This window comes from Polyodon spathula, chromosome 18, assembly GCF_017654505.1.
Source record: "Polyodon spathula isolate WHYD16114869_AA chromosome 18, ASM1765450v1, whole genome shotgun sequence".
Lineage (NCBI taxonomy): Eukaryota > Metazoa > Chordata > Actinopteri > Acipenseriformes > Polyodontidae > Polyodon > Polyodon spathula.
Genome location: NC_054551.1, coordinates 1 through 12,312, shown reverse-complemented (window position 1 = coordinate 12,312; position 12,312 = coordinate 1). Strand labels below are relative to the sequence as shown.

Genomic DNA, 12,312 nt, shown 5'->3' with positions numbered 1-12,312 from the left:
ACCTAATTCAAGCATTCAAAATTCTAAAAGGTATTGACAGTGTCGACGCAAGGGACTTTTTCAGCCTGAAAAAAGAAACAAGGACCAGGGGTCACAAATGGAGTTTAGAAAAAGGGGCATTCAGAACAGAAAATAGGAGACACTTTTTTACACAGAGAATTGTGAGGGTCTGGAATCAACTCCCCAGTAATGTTGTTGAAGCTGACACCCTGGGATCCTTCAAGAAGCTGCTTGATGAGATTTTGGGATCAATAAGCTACTAACAACCAAACGAGCAAGATGGGCCGAATGGCCTCCTCTCGTTTGTAAACTTTCTTATGTTCTTATGTTCTTATGTTCTAACCGTTACCCAGATGGAGTGTGCATTCATTACAGCCATGGCCGCACGGCTGACCAATTTTGCTCCGGAACGTACACCCATCATATATATATATATATATATATATAATATATATATAGTTTATTTTTTAATAATTTTACTTGCATAAACAGTATTCTATCCAGTGGAATGTTATACAAGCCCCCCCCCCCGGTCTTCATGTCCAGCTAGATTAAGTTGCTGCCGTCTCTACACGGATCTGGTATTAGATTGAGTTACTGCCGTCTCTACACGGATCTGGTATTAGATTGAGTTACTGCTGTCTCTACACGGATCTGGTATTAGATTGAGTTACTGCTGTCTCTACACGGATCTGGTATTAGATTGAGTTGCTGCCGTCTCTACACGGATCTGGTATTAGATTGAGTTACTGCTGTCTCTACACGGATCTGGTATTAGATTGAGTTACTGCTGTCTCTACACGGATCTGGTATTAGATTGAGTTGCTACTGTCTCTACACGGATCTGGTATTAAATTGCATTACTGCTGTCTCTACACGGATCTGGTATTAGTTACAGCTGTCTCTGCTCCGGTCTGGTATTTGCGTTGTCTTCTGTTATACTCAGTTTTAATAAGTGTCTCTTCAATTCTTGCAAAGACAGTTTCCACTGACTGTATCTTCATTTGTATCACAGCGCGGTAGAACAGTAGAACAGTAGAACACTACCACTGCGAGCTCAAGAGGGCAGGTAGAATCCACAGGATCCGCCAATTCAGGCGATCAATGACTTCAGTACTGTTGTCATGGGAACAGGAAAGGTGGGTACTGTGTGTGCCGAAACCCCGCCGTGGGTCCTACCCCGTGCCAATCTCAATGATGAAGCCCCGTGGTTCACTCCTCGTCTCCCCCCGCGGTTCAGCGGCAGGTGGTAGAGGCCAGGCCCCCAGCTGGCTGATGAGAAACTGATTCGGGTTTTATCAGGGAAAGAGGTGTGAGAGAGCGCGAAGGAACTACGATCAGCGCCTCATTGTTACAATTAATACAATAGCCAAGCCCCCCCCCCGTCACTCTCCCAGCACTAACGCGAGTGACGGGAATCACCGCCCCTCCCTCCAAGCAGATATTTTACACACCGTGTAGAGAATTAATGCGAGTGTGTGCGTGGATTGTGTGCGTCTGTTTGTCACCAGACAGAAAATCAATCCGCGTTATTACAAAAGCCCCCCCCCCCCCAATTTGGGATAAAAAATATACAAAAAAGAAAAGCTGTCATCTCGCGCGCAGAATTGGGGGTGCGTTCTTGTCATATCGGAGGGAGTCTGTTCAATCTGTCTTGCATTAGGATGCGTTTCGGCTTGTATTAGTATCTCCTAACAAGAGATTATAACTGTGGATACCAAGATATTTAATAAGCAAGGGGGTCTTTGTGCAGTGAAACCGGTAAGCAATACCCCCTCCCCCCTTCTCCCACTCCCTCCACAGTCATTCTGCATTCATTTCTCTGTCCCACGAATTATAAATTTGAAAGTATAATTGTGGTGCGATGTAGACTCGGCAGAGAGTTTCTTTTCTGTAATTGTAATTCATCTTTTTATTCAACCCCACACTGACACGTGCACACGCTGAGCCTTTCCACGCACGCTGACACACACACTGAGCCTTTCCACGCACGCTGACACACACACTGAGCCCTTCCACGCACGCTGACACACACACTGAGCCCTTCCACGCACGCCGACACACACACTGAGCCCTTCCACGCACGCTGACACACACAGACTGAGCCCTTCCACGCACGCTGACACACACACTGAGCCCTTCCACGCACGCCGACACACACACACTGAGCCCTTCCACGCACGCCGACACACACACTGAGCCCTTCCACGCACGCCGACACACAAACTGAGCCCTTCCACGCACGCCGACACACACACTGAGCCCTTCCACGCACGCCGACACACACACTGAGCCCTTCCACGCACGCCGACACACACACTGAGCCCTTCCACGCACGCCGACACACACACTGAGCCCTTCCACGCACACTGACACACACACTGAGCCTTTCCACGCACGCCGACACACACACTGAGCCCTTCCACGCACGCCGACACACACACTGAGCCCTTCCACGCACGCCGACACACACACTGAGCCCTTCCACGCACGCCGACACACACACTGAGCCCTTCCACGCACGCCGACACACACACTGAGCCCTTCCACGCACGCCGACACACAAACTGAGCCCTTCCACGCACACTGACACACACATTGAGCCCTTCCACGCACACTGACATGCACGCTGACACACATTGAGCCCTTCCATGTCTGTCGGCCCATCTTGCTCGTTGGGTTGTTATTGATCCCAGAATCTCATCAAGCTTCTTGAAGGATCCCAGGGTGTCGGCTTCAACAACATTACTGGGGAGTTGGTTCCAGACCCTCACGATTCTCCGTGTAAGAAAGTGTCTCCCATTTTCTGGTGCTCATCTTCTGGTGCTCTGAAACACAAAATAAAGTGTCACTCTGTGTGTGTGTGTCCCTGCATGTCCCTCATCCCCCTGTGCCTCACCCTGTGTGTTAGACTGCATGTCCCTGGCCAGCTCCATGGGCAGGACGGAGTTGACCAGTGCTGAGATGATGGCAGAGTCCAGGTTACACATTGCCCCAAAACACTTGAGCAGCAGCAGCCGCAGAGCCACCCGGTGCTCCTGGGAAAGAGAGAGCAACAATATACACAGCTTAACAACCCAGCTACACAAGGCAGATACACAACCCAGCTACGCTCACACAAAACCCAGCTACACAACCTGGCTACACACTGACATACAGCTACACACACACACAAGCCAGCTACACAACCCAGCTACACACTGAGACAATCCAGATACACACCGACACACAGCTACACACTCACACACAGCACAGATACACAAAGCAAAGATACACGCTGATACACAACCCAGCTACACACTGACATACAGAACAGTTACACACAGGACAGATACACACCGACACACAGCACAGATACACACCAACGCACAACAGAGCTACACACTGACACACAGCACAGATACACACATCAGAGCTACTCACTGACACACAGCACAGCTACACAAAACACGGGTAACTCCAAACACAGAGAGCTGCTACACAGAGCCACACAACACAGGTGAAGCCCCCTCACCATCTGATAGTATGTGACGAGCGAGAGGACCGGCTCAGAGTGGCTCTTCTTACACACCTCAGGGTCAGCGTCCGTCTGCAAGACACAAGAGCACGTCTGTGTGTCTGTCTGCACTCGAGAGACAGAGGCATAGAGAGACAGAGAGATGGTTCACTCCTCCAGGTAGCAGACTATCGCACTCTTGTCCTCGTACATAGAGATACAGACAGACAGACAGACAGACAGGTCACCAGTATCTGCAGCAGCTCCTCCAGGTAGCAGGCTATCACGCTCTCATCCTCGTACACAGACATACAGACAGACAGACAGACAGACAGGTCACCAGTATCTGCAGCAGCTCCTCCAGGTAGCAGGCTATCACGCTCTCATCCTCGTACACAGAGATACAGACAGACAGACAGACAGACAGACAGATCACCAGTATCTGAAGCAGCTCCTCCAGGTAGCAGGCTATCACGCTCTCATCCTCGTACACAGAGAGAGATACAGACAGACAGACAGACAGATCACCAGTATCTGCAGCAGCTCCTCCAGGTAGCAGGCTATCACGCTCTCATCCTCGTACACAGAGATACAGACAGACAGACAGACAGACAGATCACCAGTATCTGCAGCAGCTCCTCCAGGTAGCAGGCTATCACGCTCTCATCCTCGTACAGGGCCCAGCTGCGCGTCCTCTTCGTGCCTCGCCAGGTCGGTGAAGATCACCTGCAGACGCTGCTCATCGTGACACACCTGTCCTCGAGGCAGGGCGGAGCTCAGGTCCTGGGGGAGGAGGGGGGGGAGCATTACAATTCTGACAGCTTGCTGCAATAACTGCTTTCCATTCACCTTCAATGCTATCTTACTGTTATTGCTACGCCTCTTCAATGCTAGCTCAATGTTCTGTTATATTTGATGACTTTTCCTTGGTTGGGGTCACATACAGAAAACAAGCACTTTAAGACGCTGATGTTTTTAGAGCTGATCTTGTACACAAACAGAATGACTCGGTAGCTATTTATCTATGTAGTTGCATCTTTATGAAGAAAATAATATGCTTCCACTCTGTCTTTTATTACGATGATGTCTGGAAATGGCTGCACCTATCTGGAGAGACAAGGTTTCTAGCTCTACAAGGCAGAGGTTACCAGAGGCTTGTTATCTCTGCAAGTAGCAGCATCTCTCTGATAAAGAGGTTCACAAATGCAATGCTAAAATGTGCATTCTTGAAACTGTGTTTTTCCAGAAAGCACAGCATTGTTTCATACTGTTACTGTGCTGAGCTCAGGCACACAGATGAACAGCGTGTTCCAGGGATGACACGACGCTAGAGATGATACTGGACTGGAGAGTTGAGAACCTGAACAAGCTGCCAGCAGCCTACACTGGTCCTGTTCTACAGTCCAGCTGATGTGTCGGCATGCAATGCTGTTGTGCTCTGGATGACATCAATGTTGTGATGAAGCGGGTAAGTTGTATGGACCCAGAATTGGGCAAGGCTCCAATGGCACCCCTCATTCAACTGCTCTTACCCAGACTGAACAGGCAGGAGGAGCCACTGCATCTCTGTCTGCAGCGACTGGCATGGGCAAAGAAAACCTGCAAGATGCAACTTCTGCTCTTGAAACAATGACAGCAAGACCGTCAGTACCTGTGTGAGATGCAGAGAGCGTCTGTGCAAACACCAAGTCTACCTTCTGTCTGTCATCTACAATGACATCTCACAGCTCTGCCCTGCTTTTACAAATAATTCATCCAGGACAGAAGTGTCCTTCACACAACTCATCCAGGACAGAAGTGTCCTTCACACAACTCATCCAGGACAGAAGTGTCCTTTACACAACTCACCCTGGACAGGAATGATGTTTGTCACACTTCATGTCCTGTTTTTTGTAGACCCCTATGTATTGGTATATTTATAAAGAAATGTTATTGTATGTGATGAATGTACCATCATTATAATGACCTGAAACACAGCAGACGAACCTAAATTCTGCACAGAACAGGAGGGTTAAGCACATGTACCCCTGGCAGGCCCATTGATATTAGCCTGCAAGTCTCAGCAAGAAGTGATGAGAGCTTAGCGTTTAACTGTCAGCCAGCTGTCAAACGTTCTGACTTTATAAAGGAGGAAGCGCTTTTCTGATTGCTTACTAACATTCCCAAGAGGTTTAGGAAAGGAAGCTCCCCCTAACACCGGCCTGCTCACCTTGCTCTCCACCACTGAGAGGAGGACCTGCTCCATGACCTCAGCAGTGTGGGAGGGAGCTCTGGATGTGTCCAATCACGACCCCGATGGCGACCCTTGAGAGGTCGTAGCTAAGCCCCGTGTTCCTGAGCACCAGCTCGATCAGCTCCGCCCCCATGCTGGGAGGCACGTCCACTCGGGGGTCAGACCCCGCCCCCTTCCCACCATGGGAGGGGCTAAGAGCATGTGACAGCGCAGGGGGGGAAGGGGGCTGCCAGGGACTGGGAATCTGCCTCTGGCTGTGGGGAGGGAGACTGGGAGGGACTGGGAGGCACTGGGGTCAGCAGTAGGCCTGGTCGGGCAGGGAAGTGGGGGAGGGGTGGTGGCCAGACTGGGAATGCTGGCCTCCGGGGTGTGGATGGTGCCGCTGCCCAGTGTATCCAAAGAGACGGAGCTCACAGAGGAGGAGCCAGGACCAATTGAAGAGCTCCTGGTGGGGACTACAGGCTCTGTGATAGGGTGAGAGAAGGGAGAGAGGGGAGAACAGGGAGAGAGAGAAGAAAAAATCACAAACCAGAAAGGAAAACTTTGAATAAAAACTGCTAACCTATTTTTCTTTGTGGATTTTCAGCTCAGTGGAATACACACACACACTGGTATGAGCAGACTCCCTCCCTCCCTCACTGTGATTAGCATGAAGCTGAACTGAAACAGATTCCAGGCAGCAGCTGCAAGGCAATGACCCTCATCACAGCTGCTCCACTATTCAGGACTCTCTCTTCATCTCATCCTCTGACTCACACATATACACACAAAGTGAAATATTGAGAACAGGCAACTAGAGAAGGGCCCTCATACAGTGAGAGACAGAAGGACTCCCTGCCAACATGGCTTAACCATCAGAGCGCTGACATGCAAACTGCACCATGAGAGCGGACATGCAAACTGCACCATGAGAGCAGACATGCAAACTGCATCATGAGAGCAGACATGGAAACTGCACCATGAGGGCAGACATGCAAACTGCACCATGAGGGCAGACATGCAAACTGCATCATGAGGGCAGACATGCAAACTGCATCATGACAGCAGACATGCAAACTGCATCATGACAGCAGACATGCAAACTGCATCATGACAGCAGACATACAACCCGCATCATGAGAGCAGACATGCAAACTGCATCATGCTGTTGCCTCATTATTATACAATTCAGTAGTTCACAGTCTTATGACTCGCAGTTATGCAAATTGTAAATTGCACTTGACTGTATACAAGAGCCACTCTAGACAGTTCACATTGTGACGTGCGAGTCACATAGCGAGAGAACGAGGGAATGCTGTATTCACAAAGGGACACGTCTAGATGCATAAAAACCAGCAGCCTGAATTAAATAAATGAAGCCCCCCTCTATAGAGACTCCTCATGCATTGCTCAATCTCACCTGGTCTGCGGGGAGCCCTGCGCTTCTCTGGAGGAGGGGGGGTGATGGGAGCGGCGCAGCAAGGCTGGGGGGGCACCTAGAGAGGGGAGACGAAGAGGAGGAGTCAGGCAGGATCCCAGACACACCACAAGAACAGAACCAGCCCAAAGGGAGCCTGCGTTACCTGGTACAGCCCCTCCTCCCCCCTGCCTGGGTCCAGGCTCTCTGTGATCGGCTCGCTTGCCTGCCACCCGTAGTTGCGTCTCAGCCCATTGGAGTGGGGGGCAGAGCCTATGTGGTAGTCACTGGCGGAGGACGGTAGGCTCTGCTTGTGATTGGTTGGGCTCTTGCGAGCCAACGTCTCCTTGCGGTGGTGAATCAGCTTCCTACAAGGTCACAATGAATGGGCGTTAGTGCCACCTGCTGGCTACAACCAGAACTGCGCAGCACATGAGGGGAAATAAATCACTCCACTTCAGCACTGCCCTGTCTTACACTCCACCAAGAATCATAGCCAGCCCTGTCATTACACTGCATCAAGAACCATAGCCAACCCTGTCATTACACTGCATCAAGAGCCAGCCCGAAACATGACACACTCCACCAGAAAGACAACCACAATGAGAACCACAAGAAGGACCATTTGAAGGGCTCAGTTTGAGAGCTGGATGCTGGAGTGGTGCGCATGCACTCGCTGCCCTCTCCCCGCTGTGTTGTCTCTCCAGCCCCACTCACTGCAGAACGTCCCACTGCTCCAGGTTGTATTTGCCCCCGTTCTTCATGGCGGTGTTGTGAATGAATTCGATGGCTCTGTCGATGGACTGCAGCACCACATCCTGTTCAGGGGTCTGACAGAGAGAGAGAGAGAGAGAGAGAGACAGACAGAGAGATACACAGTTAACACATGGAGATATTCTGGGCAGTAGACCCCTCTGAATGGAGAGGTTCCCCTCTTGTGGGGGCCAAAGCAAGTCCTGGACTAGCAATGCTTTAAGTGTAGCCAAGAAACCACAACCAGCAGAATCAGTCTGAAATGGAAACGTGGAGACAGACTCAGAACAGGAGGCAGCCGGCACCTCTTTACACAGACACGGGGGAGGGGGGAGGGGGGAGGGATAGGTCACCAAGGACTCCCTGCCCATGGTGTTGATGCTGAATTGCTGGGATCCTTTTGGAAGGTTTGTAAGCCGTTGTGGCAGCGTCTTGTCTCAGTTAATATGTTCAGTCATCCTTGAGGATGAGAGTGTCTTTGCCTACTGATAATGACCTGAGCTCCACCAGCACGGTAGACAGACTTGTCATTTCTATTTGTGTTTTATTGCAAGAATTTGGATTTCCCCAAAAACCATAGATTGAACTGGGCCCCAAATAAATAATAATAGAAATGAAATGTAATCCAATGCACACCCTTTAACCCATTTCCCTTTAACCCAGTTCCCTTGCTCTTTTCAATGTATTTTCTAGGTGCCGGTCCCACTGGGTTCTCACAGGAGCTCCAGCTTCATTTCAACACGTTTAGCTTCAGCAGCAGCGCTGAGAACTCGGCAGCACAGATCAAGCACAATGAAATGACATCCACGCGACAGTAGAGCAAATGAAGTTTACAGGACCCAGGGAACCAAGCACTGCGCTTCTCTGTTGCAACTGGAAATACTGCATTCCACTGAATATTTACATTTTACACAAACTTATTAAAATCTCAAGCCACCTGTCCATCTAGCTGCAGTACTCTGGATTTATTTATTTATTTAGATTGATTTGTTCCATATTATAAATTCCCTGCTACTCTAAATCCTGGCCCTTGATTTAATATATTGAGCTTCTGTTATAATGAATGCATATTAAAAGCATAGTACACAGATAGAAGCACAGCAGCACACTCCAGTGCTGAGGTGCTGCACTGGCTTCTATCTGTGGGTATCTGAGGTGCTGCACTGGCTTCTATCTGTGGGTATCTGAGGTGCTGCACTGGCTTCTATCTGTGGGTATCTGAGGTGCTGCACTGGCTTCTATCTGTGGGTATCTGAGGTGCTGCACTGGCTTCTATCTGTGGGTATCTGAGGTGCTGCACTGGCTTCTATCTGTGGGTATCTGAGGTGCTGCACTGGCTTCTATCTGTGGGTATCTGAGGTGCTGCACTGGCTTCTATCTGTGGGTATCTGAGGTGCTGTACTGGCTTCTATCTGTGGGTATCTGAGGTACTGTACTGGTTTCTATCTGCGGGTATCTGAGATACTTCACTGGTTACCAGTACTGTCACTCCTAGTCCACACAGTGACTATCTCTCTCTCTCTCTCTCTCTCGACAGGCTTACATGCAAGTCTACTGACTGAATGACTGTGTGTGTCTGAGTCCGTGTCTCTCTCGTTACCGGCTTACATGCAAGTTTACTGACTGACGATGCTTATTATTCCCTGCTCCCCGTTTCCCGTCCAGGTAACAATAAGACTAAGCTGGCGTTTCTATGTCGTGTAATTGCAAGCCCGCACACCTGAAGAAAAGCCTGCCCTTGTCACGGTGGCTCACCTGGATCTTCTCAATGTAGAAGGCCGGGATGTAGCCGGACTCGCCGGAGCTGGAGCGGGAGCCAAGCCACCAGTGTCGATTGCTCTGCTCCAGAATTAGGAAGGTCTTCCCGGCGGCGAAGTGAAGCGAGTTGGGCTCCAGCGAGCGGAAGGCGTACAGGGACCGGTACATTATTATTAAAAGTTGCCTGCTTCGCACTGCTCCTCTCAATAGCAATCTAACTCTATTGATATGTATTGACACCCTGCAGCTCCTACTGAACTGCGGCACTCTCGCCCGCTGGAGCTCCGCAGAACAGGATGTAAACACTGCAGGTGTCGTGCACGCACTAGACGGGCACGCCCCCACCACTGCTGCGAGCGCGCTCCCGCCACCCCTGGCCGCGGCACAGCGTCGTGCACGCGCGGCTGGAATGATCCAGATACCGGCGCTCGTGGATGCATTACAGATGCTGCCATCGTGTGGCGAGGATGTGCAACTCTTACGTCATGTCTTAAACAGTCTGATTGGATAAAACAATTACAGATAGTTATATTTGAAAACAGTCAGTTTCGAAGAAAACAAAACCAGACCCTGCTTTAAACAAACATTGTAGAGCCGGATTGCCAACTGGCTCGCAATACGATTTTTAATACGTGTTTCAACACGTGCATTGAAGCCGCACACGCAATTCACGCTCACTTTACTTTCATTTCAAATCGATTATTTTGTGGTTTAGAGGCGAGTTACAAAACCCGACCTTACAACATCCGCAGGTGGTGAAAGAGGAGGGCAGCCTGCCCAGAAGAGGATGAAGAAGTGGCTTGGGCCGCTGGCCCTGGGGGAGTGAAAGACAGGGGTGTTGGTACCAGACAAGGAGAGCAGGTGTGGGGGATTGTGGTGTTGTCTTTGTGCCATTTCTTTTTCTAAATATTTTCTGTAGTGTTAAAATGGTATATTTTTGATGAACTACACATCAAAGGGGCAGAACACAGGGAGACAGACACAACAGCACTAACACCCCAATCTTCCACTCCTCCCCACAGCCTTCTCTTCTGGGCAGGCTGCCCTCCTCTTTCTCCTCCACCATCTGTAGAGACACAGCCAATGTCATTAATTACAACCAGCATTATTGCTTACACCCATCACAACTCAACCAACAGCATTACTTACCTCAAGAACTTGTCTCCAGCACCCAGCTTTGAACCACCATCTTCAGGGAGAAAAAGGTTGGGGATTAGCCCTCTGTACCACCAGCTCACACAAAAAGTACTGGTTCACACTATATATAAGATCAATTAACAAATCCTTTGAAACAAGCAAAACTGCTGGATTTGAACCCAGTCCATCTCACTGCCATGGAAGAGCCTGCTTTATATTGCCTTATATAAGAAATTAAGCAAGTCTTTGAAAATAAAGAACTCACGTGGATTTGAAACAAGTCCCCCAAGGTTGGCAGCACAGCATACCATGGAAGAAGCCCACTGCACCACCTGCCTCCTTGTGACAATATAACATTGCACAGAAGACCTTCTATCACCCTCTTTATATTATTGGTATGCTTAGACCACTGACACCTTGTCCAATTATGTACACCCAAGTCTATCAAAATGGTTAAAGTGTTTGAAAATGAACAAAAAACCTCACACCCCTGACAGGGGTTTGAAGCCACTAACCTGGGAATCACAGGCCCAAGATGGGTTCTAAATTTAGTTTGGACTGTGAGTTGGCTTTAAACCTCTGCACCACCTGGCTCCTTACGACAGTGTAGCTGTGTCACCTTGTATATGAGATTCACTTCCCTTGTCAGAAGCTGCACACACACACACACACATGCAGAGTTTCATGCCTGAAGAGAGGAGGGATTATCAAACCCAAACCTATTATACAGTCGGTCCCTAAGGTAAATGAAGCAATATGAAAAAAACAAAATAACAAAGATGAAAAGGATGTGTGAAAACCTACAAAAAACAAATGTAAAGCATGGAAATATATATTTTGAATTATATGTAAAAATACAGGGTGGAAATACAGTGGTTAAGAATGTGTCATGCAGACTAGCAAGTTCATTTATGTCATATTTTACCAAGATGTAATGAAATAAAACACGTATGAGAGAACAGTGCAACACTGTAGCAAATACAAAATCATCTATTAACATATAAGAAAGTATAAAACACGTAGGAGAGAACAGTACAACATTATAGCAAATACAAAATCACCCATTAATGTATAATAAATAATAAAATAAAAAGACACAGCTTGAAGGGCTTGCAGTTTTAGAAGAGATAAAATGAGAAAATACAGAAATAAAAGGAGAACAAATGGTACCCGGGACGCAGAGTGGAGAAACAGCAGCGCCCTCTCCTACATTCATAAACTCGGACCGCATTTCAGACACCGCTGCGCTTGTAAAATGGTCTCATGCTGCCACCTTGTGGTCATTTAATATAACTGCTGGTTATAGGAAACCAACCTTTCGTTTTTAAATCTGGACAGCTCAGCAGTCTTTTGAAATGACTCAGATTAACCTGGACCCCCCCGTTCAAATATAAAGACATTTCTGAAACATTCTTAAAACACACCAAAAAATCATATTGACAGTATAAGTGGAATTGCTTTTTAAAATCAACTTCACTGGTTGTGCATTCATTTGGTTTAAGATCTCTGTCCATCATAATCTGCAAAACAAAAGCAAAC

At 48.6% G+C, this 12,312-nt stretch overlaps 1 pseudogene; it reads right to left on the bottom strand.

Moving 5' to 3' along the window:
- Positions 1 to 2,488: 2,488 nt before the first annotated feature.
- Positions 2,489 to 9,944, bottom strand: LOC121331207 (annotated as a pseudogene).
- Positions 9,945 to 12,312: the final 2,368 nt, after the last annotated feature.